Source organism: Stegodyphus dumicola, chromosome 10, assembly GCF_044657685.1.
Source record: "Stegodyphus dumicola isolate Sdum_Otavi_A_Nest chromosome 10, ASM4465768v1".
In the NCBI taxonomy this organism is placed as follows: Eukaryota; Metazoa; Arthropoda; class Arachnida; order Araneae; family Eresidae; genus Stegodyphus; species Stegodyphus dumicola.
In genome coordinates, this window is record NC_140777.1 from 154,574,561 (window position 1) to 154,592,236 (window position 17,676).

Sequence of the window (17,676 nt, forward strand, 5' to 3'; positions counted from 1 at the left end):
TTGCTTTATTTTATTAATTTAACCCAACTTAGAAATACCTTTAGTGAAGTATTTCCTTCGATAGAACATAGCTATTTTTCTGAAATTTTATAATTATGTTCTTAGCAATAAACTCTGGATTCAGAAGGAAACTTCTAGTTGTTTCTAAATATTTCCCAAGTTCTAAGTTCTGAGAAATACGTTTTGTTTTCCGTTTTAAAAGTGTCATAGATATCATGGAAAACAAATAGGTGGGTAGATGCCTTTTAAAACTAGGGAGATGAAACAGATGAATAGATACAGAAAGTCTAGATTAGATGAGCCCTTGAATATTGTGCCGACAATAACAATGTATAGCAACAGCTATATGGTATTTTTTACGTTGTTGTTTCGCCCATTAAACTGAGAGTCACCAAAATGAATGTAAGCATTATTGAGTTGTAAACAACAATCTGTTAGTTTTACATCGGAAAAAAAATTCTTTCACAATTAAATTTCAAATTAAAATTTTATCATTACTTGAAATAAGGTACCTCTCTGATAACACGAAAACTTTAAAAATTATGTGTAACAGCAATATCGGATAAAAGTATAAAGCAAGAATGATTTTTAAGAAAAATATCTATTCCTATAGATAACTTCTCGGTCCTTGGTAGATTTCTAGAGATAGAACTATTAGCTCCTAAAAGCAATTTACTGCAGATCACTTTTATGTTGCTTTTCTAATTTATCCGTTCTACTGACTCTTGACATTACTTCTGCTATCTGCTAAATTTATTGCTGTTAAAACTGACAATCTAATCTTGTCGGTAGATGATTCATGATGCTATCGTTTTCAATGCAGGCAAAGTCCTTCGAAAAGGAAATAGGAAATAAAAAAGGCAGTATTCCATCCAAAGCCACCCTTTAATAAAACAATACACATTCGAAAGAAAGGCTATTATGCTGAAGTATGTCGCACAAGCAGAGAACACATTCGCTGTACCTCCTTCGATCCATCAAAGTAGACAAGCCGTCCGTTAAAGGGCACTAAGTATTCCATCAAGCTTCCAAGATGCGTGATGAAAGGCGATCATGCGTCATGATACAATGGATGTCCCAAAGGCAGACTTCCTTCCTGCTATTGGCCCGGCGTGGATGTCAAAAGCAAAGATGTCTATCCTACAGTCATATCGAAAATTCGATGAGTTAGTAATTAAATGGGTGTCTCAAGATATGTATGTTAGTTGTATACTTCTTAATAAATTTTATGGCTAGAGACATAATTAAGTTTAAACATCGTTAATAAATACAGATTCATCAAGAGATAAAGAATAGCGTTTGCTCCTGATGAGCCTCATTGATAATGTAATTTCCTAAAGTAATAATGTAATTGTGATAATTTCCTAAAGTATAGTATTTAGCTTTGATTTTCGAATGCACGGCATAATAGAAGAAAGCTTCCTTTAACACATTTCCTCACTTCTATTAAATAATACTCACTAACAGAGATCTCGCCTAGCGAATACCGTGGGAATAATTATACTTTATCTACAGTGAAATTAAAATCGAAATGCGTTAATAACACTTAACGTAAAAATTATGGAATATTGGACTTTCAAAGCCATATATATATAGTAATATATATTATATGTGTAACTTGTACTAGAAAAAAAAAACTGTTAACAAAAAATATCAATTACTTAAATTCTGGATGATATTTATAAACATTTTCATTTGAGTTTACCAAATTTTTGTAGCCTTACGTTCATTACGTTAAGCTATGATGCATTTATCACACACGCACCTTGGCAAATGTTACCATTAAGCGAAATATAACAATTTTATTTACGTTACACGCGGTCTCAAATATCCAGTTTTCCAGAGTAATACTATTTGAAATTATATAACATCTGCAGTTTTCTAGCAGCATATTTAATTAGTCTGTAACTGTTTAAAAATCTGAGCGATTTTAAAAGCAATAAAAGCAATTCTTAATACTCTAAAACTTTATTTTTTTTTCTTTTAATAACACATCTAATAATAACATTTCGAGCATGTCTAACTTAAATACACACCATTAATAATAATGAGCATTCACAACATTATTTTAATTAATAAAGAGTTTCCGAAAGTCATAATGGACAGAACTGTTTGATTTAGCTTACATAACATACGCAAATACTAATAAATATTTCTCGTAAATGTAGGTAGGATATTAAGTTTTTTTTTAATGTCTAAACATCAGATTGAGGTAATTATTTAAAAATGAGTAAATAAATGCACATAAAAGAAAAGCTGCTTCAACATTATCTATGAGTTCGGATATGTTACGGATATTCGACGAAATTTTAACTAATTTATCCGTTACAATAATAACAGATAATCAAGCTAGAACTTACCTGTTTCGTTTCATACTAAGATAAAGTAACTTGTGTGAGTGTTCAAAAAAAATTACCTGAAGATGAGAAACGTACAATTTTCTCTTGTCCTACTTTTTTGACATCCCTAGATTACGCCTGCAGAACAATTTAAAAGGCTATGTAGGCTGAGTGTTTGTTTTATTAATGTATGTAATATTTAATTAACTTATTTTTGTAAGCCTCGTGTTGCACGTTTGTAGTGCGTGCATAGATATTTGCTTTCAGGCTAAAGTAGTAGTCAAACGGTACTTATAAAAATTCAGTACACGGCTGTATTTTAACAACATTATTCTTTGTTATTTTGGTTTGGTTTCGTTTATTTAGTTATGAAAAAGCACTCGAAGACTAAGGGCAGAGATGCCTTCGTGAAGGACTAAGTGTTATTTTACTTACTGAGTAATAAAAATATCAGCATATAATTAAACATATAACATATAATTAAACTTTTAGATGAAGTTTCACGGATTAATACACAAACCCCATCTTCAGAAGTTCCGGCGCTTAAGTCCAGTGGTGTCGAACTCAAATTGCATGAGGACCAAATGCAGGACCTCAAAACAGCTGATAGGCAAGAATTCTTTTTTTCATAGCCCAAACGGTCTCAGCCCAGAAGGGTTATTAATTTTGTTTCGGTATTTTGCGGTGAAAACTTTAACTATCGGTTCAATTTTCACACTGTTGCCACCAAATATTACATCCATGTAATACATTGCAATACATTGGGGATACACTCATATTACAGCCATGTATTATATTTAAAGAAATTAAATAATGAAGAATCTGCATAAAGGTATGTATGTTTCTCGCATTGTGATAAAGCAACAGTACCTAGAGCCATAAAAATTTGAATAGCGTAATCTTCCATAGAATATGGAAGAATATGGCCTAATTTAAATTTGAAATTTATTTTATTATAGATTTCAGATTTTGTAACACATTAACGAATTTTTGATTAAAAAACTAAACGATTTCAAAGCGAGTAATGTGAATACTGTAAGGGAAAAAAAATTATCTCCAGCGTGCGAGACTGTGTATCGAAAATTCTAAAGATATGCTCAATTTAAAATTATTTTACGATATTGCTGTTCAATTGAATTTTATAGTTTAAGTGCGAAGAATACAATATTTAATAAATAAAGATAACCCACAAAACGTTAAAAATTGCCCCTTTGGGCGTAATGTAAAATCTGAAAAAATTCAATTTTTTTTTTTTTTTTTTTTTTTTTTTTTTTTTTTTTTTTTAACAAAACGAAAATTTTTGTCACCAAAATAGAAAATATTTTAACTGAACTTTAAATTTCGCTTACTTAATATTTATTAGAATATATATAAACAACTACAAGAATAATAATGCGAAGGGGAAAAAATTCAAATTTATGCTTATCTTCTATCTGGAATCTAAAGTTTGGTACCTGCACAAATTTTTTGTCGGTTACATTATGTAGTTCAAACATACTGGCAGCTAAACATTAAGTTGTCGGATTGGCATTTTTTTCAAATGATTCTAATATATTTTATTAATTATTAAATTATTTACTTTAATTTAAACTAAAAATTAAGCAAATCATGAAAACTTTCCGAGTTGTATAAAACTTGAGAATAAATAATGACGACTTAGTGTCTTTCTTTTATTTATTAAATTTTTCTTTGACGCATAATCAGAAATATACATTGCTTGTATGTAAATACTTTATAAACTTTTTTATTCCTTACTACAGCTTGACACTTGATCGCGTTTCGATTTGGATACAGATTGTAACCTTAGAGAAGAACTACGGAAGGATCACGGATCGCAGATGCTTATCAGTCTTACCAGTCTCAGTTAGTTCGTATTAGTTTATCCGAAGCGAAGAGAAAACGTTGTTCACATATAAATGTATTCTCAAACAAACGGATAATCTTAGTGCAAAAATTCGTAACTGAGCGTATTTATTTTTTAACTTGTACGAAAAAAAGTTAACCAGATCTGTATCTTCAAATTGTTGGATAATATTTACAGGGGTTGGACAAAAATATGGAAACACCTTTAAAAAAACATGTTTCTTTGCTTAATATGCTGTAGGAAACCCATTGGCATTCAAAGCAGCTTGCAGTCTTCTCGGAATGGATAAATACAGTTCCTGTATGTTTGCCAAGGGAATATTATACCATTCTTCCTGCAAAACGGTGGCAAGTTCAGATAACGATGTTGGCGGTGGATAACGAGAACGCACTTTCCGTTCCAATGTAGACCACAAAGGTTCGATAATATTCAGGTCTGGTGACTGTGGTGGCCAGGGGAGATGGGACAACTCATCCTCGTGCTCAGAAAACCAGTCCTGGACAATGTGAGCTGTGTGAACAGGGACTTTGTCGTCTTGGAAGACACCATCACCATCGGGGAACAAAGTTTGTACCATGGGATGAACTTGATCGGCCAAAATGTTCACATAAGTCTTGGCAGTCATGTGCCCTGACACAGTTATCATGGGGCTAGCAGAGAACCCCGATGTGGCTGCCCAAACCATAACAGAACCCCCGCCATGTTTCACTCTTGGCAACAAGCAGTCTGTATTATAGGCTTGAGATGGCGTACTCCAGACGTAAACTCGGCCAGAAGTGGGAAACAATGTGAAAGAAGACTCGTCAGACCATATTACTCGCTTCCACTGCTCTATAGTCCATGCTTTATGACTTAAACAACACCTTTTCTTGTTACGGGCATTAGCATCACTGATGAGTGGCTTCTCAATTGCAGCATGGCCAGCAATTCCCTGTTTATGAAGCTCCCTTCTAATTGTTTTGGTACTCACAGGGTTCGGTAACACAACATTCATTTCAGCAGTAACTTTTGCAGCTGTGGTGTTCTTATTTTTCGTCACAATTGCCCTTAATGATCGTCTGTCACGATCACTCAGGACACACTTTCGTCCGCGCTGTGATTTAGCAGATGATGTTTTTCCGCTTTTCAAATATGCGGAATAAATCTTCGATACAGCACCTCTTGAAACACTAAACACCTCGGCTACCTTGCTTACGGAAGCACCTACCATACGTGCTCCAACAATTTGCCCACGTTCGAAGTCTGTTAACTCTGACATAATGCAATGACAACCTCACATAACAGTACTTCGACAACAACTGAACTGTTTAGCACATTTACGAAGTTGTATAGGTGGCGTCAGTAGTCAAAACGCCAGCACCACCTACATATTTCATTAAAACCAATCTTTCTTTTCAAACATGCATTTTACAAGGTGTTTCCATATTTTTGTCCATTCACTGTATGTCACACTGTAAATTAATTCCAATTATAGAATTTTTGGTCCGTTTTTCACGTTCGATTTAAACTACAATGAAACTAATAAAAAATCAGATTTTAAACTATAAGGTATTTCTCCCGCCTTCTTAGCATGCCTTCGAGAGTATAGTGGTCTGTACGCTGGGTGCGTATTCCAGAGGTCCCTGGTTCGATTCTCGGCGAGAGCGTTGCTCATTTTTCACCTCTCCTCCTTCCAAATAACCTAATGTCTCTACAGTGGCGCCCGAACTAAAAAGGTGGTGGATGATGATTCTCCACACCTAAGATTTCGGAACTGGGTCCCTTAAAACAAAACCCCAATGGGCATTTAAAAGGGGTAATATATAAAGTATTTCTCGCGCTTTCTTAATATGCCTTCGTAGGAAAGGAAATATCTTAACATAAAGGAAATAGCTTAACTGCCACTTTATGAAAATCGGATGGCCTATTCTTACATCCGACTCTGCTGATACATGAGGGTTTAGAAACTGCAGGTCAATTATTAGTAAAGGACATAACATTCAGCGTCGAGTCGCTTTACTTTTCGCTTTCTTTTTTAATGATTTATTTATTTCATCCACTATACAGCTGCTGGCCGGAAATAGAAACTGAAGTGACGCATAATCAAATTTCCACTATATCAATCAGGTCAAAATGTTGGGAGAAAATCATTTCACAACAAGTGCTTTTCACTTTTTATTGTTAGCGATATTTTCCCATACCTGTAGACAAAAACAAGACAAAATTCTTGAGAGGGATAAAAAAAAAAGTTTTCCCTGAGCTAAAAACCAAAGCATGAACAAAGGCAATGTAGGGAAATGCAATTCCCTAACATGTGGAGAAAGAAAAAGAAAGAGAAGAGAAGAGAAGAGAAAGAATATTCCGGAGAATGAAGGAAGCATGGTGGTGGTGGCTGAGAGCTTTCGCCCGCCCCTAGATTGGCCTACAATTACTAGATGATCCGAAACACGGCAGATCCCCACATCCAAGGTGAAATGCCTACGTTCCCGTTTAAGGGAAAGTCTACATATGAAAATTTTGCCAACTGATAGGTCTATTTGATAAACAGTCATTACTTTTCCACATTGTAAAAATAACTTCTTTGAACAGAAGCACGTCAATTTGAACTTAAAATAACAAACTGCAACCGTATAGTCGCTTTATTTTTAGATAATTAGTTTTAATTAGTGATAAATGTTAGAAATTCCTTATGATTTTTTTTTTTTAGAGTTTTGTTTCCACGATGTAAAAGTGGAATAATTTTCAAAACCGCAAAAGATAATTCTTCTAAGCTGCATTGCTCAGTGACCAGCGATGTGAGGTAAATGCATAATAAGTCGAAAAGTACAAAATTTTATTTAATTTGAGTTTAACTAACAGTTAAAAGTCCATTTTCCACCTTTTCTTTAAGCCTGATTTCATCATTCCCTCGTTTCACTGAGACTTATGCAGGTTTTATTAGCAAGCGGTGTAGTTCATACTGAAGGGAAGAATCGCAATCTCATTACCTGTATGGAGACATTTAGCTGTTGCTTCGGCCACAGATTTTTGCCTTGCATGAGCAGCCGCTGTTGGGTTAAGAAGAATGCGTAACATTTAAACTGGGTTGGCTTGTGTATTTTAATTTAGAGCAGATTATCTGACCCAAGTGTTATTTGCAGTCTTGAGTAGGGATACTGGTTTTGTAGAGAATTAAAGTGTTATACGTTCCAGCCAGTAGCTGGAAGTCGAGTAAATTTAAATTCTGTGCTTATTACTTGAAGTTGAACTCACAAGTAATGAAAAAATAAAATTAAACTGATACGGTGCAATTCTTGCGTGTTTGCCGCTTTCACAGTCAGTTGAGACTAAGATGATAATTCGCGCCACAATTAAGATAAGGTTTAAGGTGGGAAGTTAGTCTAAGGTGATAATTCGCGTCACAGTTAAGGTAAGGATTAAGGTGGGACGATGTTTGGTACAGGTATTTAGTTAGTTAAAAAGACCCCTCAAACAATTATACACTGGTGAAATAAATTAAGAGAATTTGCATATGTTATCGAATTGCATGAAAAGAACTGAACTTCAGGAAAAAAAAAAAAAAAAAAAAAAAAAAAAAAACACTGCTTCTATATAAAAATGCAAATCTTGTACGGCAAATACGTAAGCGTACACGTGTGTGTAGACGGAGCCAGCAGAAAAACAGGTTTTATATAAGCACATGGAGGGTAAGACGAATTGCGTTCGCTAGCACACCTTGGCGAATTTCTTGGTGTTTGTTATCTTGCAGCAATCGGTTAAATTCACATCGGAACAGTAAAAATGAGTAACCAGCAACGTTTAAATGGTGGAATTAAGCGGCGAATTGTGGGGAGGCTAGAGGAAGACTAGTCGTAAGTCCAGATATGCAGAGAGTTTAATTTAACGCCCATCATCTTGTGTAAAATATGGAAACATTTCCAGGGTACTGGATTCATCAAGAAAAAACCTAGGAAAGGTCGTTCAAAAGCCACGACAGCCAGACATGATCGGTATTTGTCCATTTTAGCGAGGTGTAACAAGAGGGGTTACAGTTTCTCAGCTCTTTCGGACCTGTATGCAGACATAGGAACCCGTGTAACAAGGATGACTGTTTTCAAAAGACTGAATGAGAGAGTGTTGTTTGCCAGAAGACCGGCTGTTTGAATCCTGCTCACGTCTACGGACAGGAGAGTCCGATTAGCATGGTTCAGGATAGTGATTGGAGTACGGAGCAATGGGAAACCGTTCTGTTCACCGACGAGTCCCGTTTTACCCTAAACACGAATTCTCTCCGTGCTTTCATATGGAGAGAGCCAGAGACACGCCACCTACCCTCCAATGTCCGCGAAATCAACAATTATGATAGTAGTGGTTTAATAGTCTGGGCAGGCATTATGCTGGATGGCCGCACACCTCTCCACGTCTTTGACAGAGGCTCTGTGACTGGTGGGAGCTATAGGGATGAGTCTTGGAGCCCTATTTTCCACTTTTTCGGCTACTTTTCCGGGGTGCAGTGGGCCCTGCGTTCATCTTACAGGGCGATAACGCGAGGCCACATAGAGCTCTTCTTGTCGACGAATTTTTCGAGAGTAAGGATATTCGCCTGATGGATTGGCCAGCCAGGTCTCCAGACTTCAATCCTATAGAGCATATCTGAGACGCTCTGAGGAGGGCAATTGCAACTCGCAACTCCCCTCCGAGAACCATTCAGGAACTGAAAACAACGTTGCTGAATGAGTGGGACCAATTGCCACAGGCACTGATAAACTGCCCTTTTTCCCAGTATGACATCACGCTGCGAGGCCTGTGTGGCCTGTTTGAATTTAATCTTGTTTCATATTAAACAGTACTAGAGGCAATAACTCATCAAAGCGGTATATTTAGCTTCTGGGAATAGCAGTTATAGCAAGTAATTTTAAGTTATTTTACGCTACAAATGTTATATCTTAACCAGGAATAGTTTAGGATAAGATCCCATTTTACCAATGTCCCAAATGTTGTAAAGCTAAACCATATTAAACGAAGATCATATATACTACAAGAAATAAGTTACATTTCTTTATTTAATTGCCTTTCAGTAACAGAAGTTTTTAAATCATTCCAGGAGACTTTGCAGCTATGCATTAAAAATTACACAGTTTTCAAGAATATTGTTATTAATTTTACTGCGCTATGTACGACGTTTCCATATTTTAGCCCAAAGGACGTTAGTCCATAAGGCTATTAATTTCGTTTTGGCATTTTGCGTTGATTCACTTTATGTGTTGATTCACTTTTTAAACTGTTGCCACCAAAAATTACATCCCTGTATGATATTTAAAGAAATTAAATAATGAAGAATCTGTATAAATGTATGTATGTTTCTCGCATAGTGATAAAGCAATGGTACCTAGAAATAAATTCTAGAGCCATCAAATTTTGAATAACGTAATCTTTCACTGAATATGGGCATCTGGGAGTCCTAATTTGGAATTTGGAATTTTGTTTTTTTTTTATCTATTTCATATTTTGTTAGACATTAAAGAATTTTTTATTAACAAACTCAACGATTTCAAAGCAAGGAATGGCAACACTGTAAGGGAAAAACATTTTTATCTCCAACGCGTGAGACTGTGTATCGGAAATTCTACAGCGATGCTCATTTCAAAATTATTTTGCGATATTGGTGTTGAATTGAATGTTTAAGTGCGAAGAACATGATATTTGAAAAATAAAGATAGCACACAAAACGTTAAAAAAACGCATCTTCGGGCGTCAACGTAAAATCTGAAGGGTTTCAGAATTTTTTTTTTATTTTGGAAAATTTATGGAGTTTTACTTGATCTAGAACTGGTAATTAAGTCCAGAAACCCTACATAGACATGAAGAATTATCGCAGTGTTTGAAATTAGTTACAAAGCGATGGAAAGGTTTAAACAACCTTTTCATTTAAAGAGAATTTCGAGCATAAATGCTTTTTTGTGCTAACAATATCAGCCTCCGTCCGTGGTGATGTATATATACAGAGCTAATTGATTTACATTCCGTTGAGGAAAACGGAAAGGAGAAGTTAAAGTAAAGATCTAATCATAATTACCAGTTGATTTAAATAGTAACCCTACAAGCTCTTCGATCACATATTATTTGTAGAATATTCTGCGACTATAGATTCCTTTCGGCATAAGAACAAGTTATATAAGAACTTTCTTTTACTGAGGTCTTTAAGTAGCCAAAAAGATTTAATTCATTTCGAGAGCTTTATTACTGCATTTTACTTGAACCGTATAAGATTCAGCATATAAAATATTGCGCTGAAGATAGCGCATTTTAATAAGCGTCTGTTCTATAGATAATTCATCAAAACTTTTAATAAATTACAGTAAATTAAAATTCCGAAATCATTTCTTCAGTACTTATGACGAATGAATAGATGCTCATAGTAATTATAATTTTAAAAAAATTTTCCGATATCACAAAATGGTAGCGGATTGCAATTATTATTATTTCTAACTAAACCACCATAACATTTCTTTCCCTTAATTATGACGGTATATCCGAAAATGTAAAATAATTACTCAGAAATGACCGATGACGTAAGGGAGGAGAATATTTAAAACCTATTATTAACTGTTATTACTTAAACATCTATCATTAGCTACTACGTTGTTGTGAGCTTCGCTATCCATACGGATTAACATGACAGGCCATCAGAAGAAAATTGCTACCACAGCATACTCTACTTCTGCAACTATGAATTCAGGTATTTCATTATAAAAGTTTTTGGAAACTTGTGTATTAAAACTTCAATTGGTTAGTAAGCAGTAATTATGATTTGTTCCCTTCAAATATTAAAGTATTATTTTGGCATTCGGTTCGTCTTAGTCGCATTTAAAGTTGCATTAGCGTGTGCTTCAGCTTGTTACATTAATGTAATGAAATGAAATGATATTTTTTATATTTATATAAGTACAATACTTATGGATTATATTCCTTAAGCAAGAATATAAATTTATTATGATTTCTAATAATGCATTCAATTAGCTTTTCAAAATGTAATGGCTTGTAATTACAGAAACATTTATGTTAAAATAAGCATTTGACAATGGAAGACTTTAAAAATTATATAAAGTATTATTTTTCTGTATAACAAGTAATTATCGAAATCCTTGCAAACCTGTATTGAAATAAAAGCATATACTCTGCTATGTTGACACATGAACACAAAGTTCTACTTCGAAGAATCTCGGGGCCCACCAGCGGCCGAGCGGTAAAGTCGCTGAACACTGGTAGTTCGGTCCGAGGTTCGAATCCCCCGAACGGGCTGGCTGCATGGACGTTTTCGTGGTTTTCCCCATGTGTAACGTGTATACGAGCCCGTTCCCTTAGAAAGTCCTCTACTAAGGCATCCCTCCCCTTAGGCAGATAGCCCTAGTGTGCTTTGCCATAATTAAATAAACCAAACCAATCAAAGAATCTTGAGAAATACAGAAGCCTATGAGCAGGTGGAAAACGCTACAAGAAAAGGTTCTGTTGATAATTAATTGCCATTACCCAACATGATTAGACAATTAAGCGTATGATGAAAACCACATATGATATATATTTTCATACCATATATGATATATGAAAGCATATGGTGAAAAACAAGATATTAGGAAAGTGAAAAACTGGTTGGCAAGGGGGTCGAACGAGCCGAGTAATTTTCGGATATCTTCCTAGAATTTCAGAGAAAACATTTATAAGGTATTTTCTCCCTCTTTCCAACATGCCTTCGTGATGTAACGGTTGCACACTCGGCGCGTATTCGGGAGGTCCAGGTACGAGTCCCTGCTCATTTTTCACATCTCCAACATAAAATAACCTAACGACTCCACACATTTCCCAATGATTCTTTGATTATTTTACAACTAACAAATCGTGGGAAACGTCCAGCTCATTTCAAGAATTTCTTGAAGAAGTATGTTAAGTGCACGAGTGGATTGGAAAAGTAGAAATGAGCAAAACCGCTCTTTCGAATCTCAGCCCTTAACTCACTGAAATAAATCATTTCTTTTTTATGAGTCACCGCTCACCAACAATGACCTTGATAAAAACATCGGAAACGAGGAGTGGATCAAGAGAAGCTAGCAAGGATGGAGAGAAGAGCGGAAAGAATTGAACGAACAGTGGAATCGGGAACGGTTAACCAGGCTGGAACGAAGAGCGAAAAGAATTGAATGAGCGGCGGAATCGTAAGAGTCAACTCGATCAAATGATAACTTCTTGAACTGATTTCTTTCAACTGTAGTTTTGGGATTCCCTAAAGCCGTATTTCTACATAGAAGTAACAATAAAATTCTAGAATACAAAAAGTTTCAAAAATTTGCGCAATGGTAAAACTTAAACTCACATTCTTTCCTCCTCTAAAATGGAAATTGAACTTTCCTGCAACGTTTCCAACAAGAGCTCTGCTCACTTTTGGAGAATCAGACGTTCACTCGTTTAGTTAAGTGAAACAATTCATGAACGAATAGCAGAACTCTGATTCTGGCACGCTTCCAACAATAGCTCGCCGTGAAAAGAGCCACCATTTCGTTTTTTTGGAATCAACTGTTTATTTGGTCAGAAAAGAGAATCGATTTCTTTGAATCAATTCCAGAGCTGATTGTCTAGCTCTATTTAGAAAGATCGAGCGAATATGTAACAATATACACAATCCATTGAACGAATACCTAACTAATACACAAGACTGTACACTTCTTGATCAGATCAGCATACCTTAAATTCCAAGAAACTTTTCTCAGCTTCCGATTAAGATGTTACATCCATTCAATGTCAGACTGATTAAAACAATGCAACTATTTATCAAAAATAAGAGCTGTTCGATGCTCAAATATGAGCCTGATTTTAACTTAGCAGCTACGCGCAGAAAAGCGTACAATCTAATTATTATCTTTTAGTAGGAATGTCAGATTTTATATAGATTATCCCGATGCTTCCTTGTTAAATTCTTTAGCGAAATTTGGCAACAGTTAAAATTAGTTTGGCAAAAAATAGAAAAACAACATGATAATCTTCAAAAATTTATAGGCTACAAGGCACGGAGGAAAATAATATTTATTTTTCTTTGTGGAAGCCATAGTTCCTAAGATGCTGCTTTTATAGTATCAAATATTGATTTCTTTCCGATTTTCATCTATGCTCACTGTATACTATACCATCTGATAAAAGTTAGTTCTTCAGCCTAAGAGTATATGAAGCAGAAAGCAGCAAGAAAGGGAATCCCGGAATCATAAAACAAATTATCAGCACATAGGTATTCCCCCTTCCCTGCAGATTTTCCCTTGGATTCCAAATTCTGAAAAATTAGCAGCCATTTCTGCACTTTCGCTGTACATTCAAAATTCCGTGGTCTTGGGAAAAAAAAAAAAAAAAAAAAAAAAAAAAAACTGCTTCTTTTTCTTTCAGGTAATGAATGGTCAATTAAGTACGGTTAAAAATTTTAGAGGAAAAAAAAATGTGGAAAAATGAATGATATCACGAAGAAACTACCACTTATTTTCCACTTAAAGATAAAAATGGTCAATATTTTAGTGGGAAAAAATATTAAAGGAACGATATGGTGCGGTCTACAGCGATCCGTGAAAATTAAATATGATGCATGTTATAAAAGGTACAACTATTGTTTCTTTTCCAACTGATTATAAATTGAAAATGACAAATATTTTAGAAGAGGAAAATTAATGAAACGATAATGTCACGTGGAGCACTTCGTAATTAAAACAGTTTGAAAATCAAATACGTCAAGTTTGCCAAATCTGGGAAAAAATCGTCCAGTTTTGGCGACTGACCAATGAAACAACTTTAATAAGGAAGTACCCTATTGCTATAGTACTTTATAATAAGGACAAAAAATCGAAACAATGGTTGATTTATATGGATGGTTGGTTCTACATGCTTAACAAAGGGAGTTTTTAAAGCAGTTCATACCGATGAATACTATAGTATGAAGTTTCTGCTACAATTTTACACACAAAAACTCTGGTCAACGCAAAAGGAGACTGCCTACAATTTGCCATATTTAACCAATCAGTTTGTAGAGTCATTAGGTTAATTGGAAGCAGAAAAGATGGAAAATATGCAATCGCCTTCGCCGGGAATCGAACTACGGACCTCTGGAATACCGGCCCAGCGTGCTACCGTTACAACACGAAGGCACGCTAGGGAAATGGGAGAAATACCTTATAAGTTAAAATTGAAAACCTTTTTTGAAAATTCTGCCTTTTAAAATGTAATTAATTTAGCAGAAATTTTGCATAGTTACAGTATGTATATAAATAATATTGTACTACTAATATGTTTGCAATTTAATAATCCAAATGCAACGGCGTATATTTAGAACAATCAACTATTATTATTTTTTTACATGTTGAAATTACCTTTGCAAATAACAAGAGGTGGTAGATTTCTCTCCAAATTTATATGCCTTACAACAAAGAATTTGTTATGGAAGTGCTAGTAATGACTCACTGTTTTACGTTCTGCTGTCATGTAACAACTAAAATCACATGGAAAAAATCATCTGATCATAAAATCTTTTTATTCCTATTTGCCATGCGAGGCTATCAAAACTCCACCCGACAGAAAGAGGGGAAAAATTGCATGTTGCTTTTATGACGATAGTGTAAAATACTTACATTACACGTAGTATAATATGCAAGACAGAATTTGGAGGAAACACAGCTATGGAGTGGTTTTGACATCATTTTACAATATGTGACTGAATTCTTACCTAAAAGAGAAGGAAAAAATATTTTTTAAATACTTTCGAGAATTCAGCATTTTTCAATAAAATTAAAAGAAGTAAATAAATTAATTATCCTAAAATATTAATTATATGTCAGATTGAGAAATGGTTTATTAATTACAGATATATACATGCACACATCACAAATATTTGAGACACCTATTTAAATTAAAAATTCATGCATAATATAGTGAAAAAAGGAAAAAGAAACAATAAAATGAAAACAAAATAACCGAGAAAATGTTATGCTGTGTACATAAATTTTCAACAATGAGTATATCGAATTAAAAGAAAAACAAGCTTTAAACAAAAAAGTTGTACACCTGTAGAATACAATAGGCTTTTCAAAGCACAAAACACGAAAAATAAATACCCTCGCCGGGACTCGAACTCCAAACCACTGACTTGGTAGCCAGATTTGCTTCAAAATACAAAGGACATGCGGTGGAAGGAGAAAATTCCTTATATTCTGTACCACTTAAAAGACAACTGTGGAGAAAAACGGCGTAGTTGCGAAATCCAGGTGGTGTGACGAATTATTATGTGCATGTTTTAGTCCGGCGCTGCTGTTGGGCGATTTTAATTTTTTAGTCCCTGGGACTAAAGAAATCTGCGAAGCCTTCTCGGGATTTGAACTCCGGATATTTCCAAGTGCTACCCGGATGTGCTATTGCTTACATCATGAGCGCACGAGGTTAGGAAGAAGAAAATTTCTTACAGTCTCTCCCACATAAGGGACTATTTGGGGCCGAGAAATCAGTAACCATATACAGCTGGTGCGGAATTATTTTTCACTAGATTTTAGTTTTTCGGGGAGTCACTAGTAGAATCTATTACATTTTGTTTCCGAACTAGGAAACTGAAGAAATCAGCGATACTCTTCCTAGAATTCCTCTGAGCGATATGTAGCATCATCCCTGTGTTACCAGATTTATAGTACTAAGATACCGCAAATTTTAATAAGTACTTCACTTTACTTATTTCTTTTTTCGAATGAAACATGGCGTAATTGAAAGTTGATTTATAACCGACTATTAGGGAAAAACCATACTTCCGAGAAACAAAGAATGTGGGAATCAAAAATATTATTTTTATGGAATTTCATTTGGGGCCTGGGCGGCGATCGACATATACGAGAACACAATCGTTGCGGAAAAAATAGATCAACACTCTACCTCACCAACATTTAAATTCCATTCTTTTAACTAGTATATAAGGTATTTATCCCGTCTTCTTAGCATGGCTTCGTGGTGTAGTGGTCAGCACATTCAGTGCGTATTCGATAGGTCCATGGTTCGAGTCCCGACGAGGACATTGCTTATTTTTAATCTCTCCTGCTTCGAAATAACGTAATACCTCTACAGTGACGCCCGAACTAAAAAAGGTGGTGGATGATAATTCTCCATTACCGGGATTTGGCGATTGGGTCCCCTAATCCTCAGTCGCTCTTTTAAACCCTTGGCGCATATTCGAGAGGTCAGTGGTTCGAGTTCCTGCGAGGGCACTGCTCGTTTTTCACATCTCCTGTTTTCAAAACAACCTAATGACTCTACAGCAAAATAAATTACATTCCTCTTTTTTTTTGGCAAAGAAAACAAACAAAAGAAAGAACCTTTGAGTAAGCCAATACACAAAGAGTAAGAAGTAACAAAATATTGATAATTTAACTCAATACATCTAGTGACTAAAATAAGTGCATATGATGATAATTTTCTAATTCTCTCTTAATTTGGTATTAAAAAAGCACATAAATAATCGCATTTTTATATAGTTCTTCTCAGGGTAGAATTTATTTTAAAATCCAACACCATTCATAAAAACAGCTCCTTTCAAAAGCTACAGACTTAGAAAATATCTATTGTCTAAGAAAATATCTAATATTTTCAAATAAACATTCCGTTGAATATTATCAATACGATCGTATAATGGAATATCAATTAATGGAATAAATATGTTAAATTCGGAGGAAAAAACTTTCGAAAAGCTGTAGAACTTATTACAAGCTAACGAAATATTTCCATATAAATCTTCCGATGAACATTATCAGGGCTTAGTAGAACAAATATGTCTAAATTCGGGAACGAGTTTCTTCCAAAAGTCAAGACAGCTTATGTTATAAGGAAATATTTTCAATTGAATGTTCCATAGAATATCACCAGTGCTTTCCGAAAAATTAGTAGGATAGAATATGCCTAAATTCGAAATTGAAACCTTCCAAGAGTTACTAAACTTATTTACAATGTAGGGAAATATTTCCAGATGAATTTTCCATAGAACACAATTCCTTTTGACACAATTAGTGAAATAAATTTGTCTAAAGTCGATACCCTGCTCCTTGTAAACGCTAAGGAGCTTTCTAGATGGTAAGAAAACAATATTTCCGGATGAATCGTTCATGGAACATCATCACGTCTAAATTCGAAAACGAATTCATTCCAAAAGCAAAACAGCTTATAACAGTCTAAAACATTTTCAGGTGAATTTTATGTAGATTATCATCACGGTGGTTTTTGAGGCAATTAAATGAGTGACTATGTTTAGATTTTGAAATATGTACCGCGAAAAGTTTCACGTCTCGTAGAAATATTTGTTTGATGTTTCGCAATACTTGAAACAAATTCTGTACTTGTGGCTGGATCCCCTATTTATTCGCTTTTGATACGTTCTGCATTTCAGTAGGAAAAGAAAATTTTGAGATCTTAACAAAAGCACAGAGCCTCTTCCTTCAGGTTTCAACTTCCCATCCGTGT

The 17,676-nt window shown here is 34.7% G+C and overlaps 1 long non-coding RNA gene across 1 annotated transcript in view; it reads right to left on the bottom strand.

Annotated features, from left to right (window-relative positions):
• Window positions 1-872: 872 nt before the first annotated feature.
• Window positions 873-17,676, bottom strand: part of LOC118190214 (uncharacterized) — a 283,997-nt gene continuing 267,193 nt past the window's right edge. The window contains exons 2-3 of the long non-coding RNA XR_004758383.2: window positions 14,817-14,911; window positions 873-1,140 (exon numbers count right to left, since the gene is read on the bottom strand). This is a non-coding gene — a long non-coding RNA (uncharacterized LOC118190214). The remainder of the gene's footprint in view (window positions 1,141-14,816; window positions 14,912-17,676) is intronic.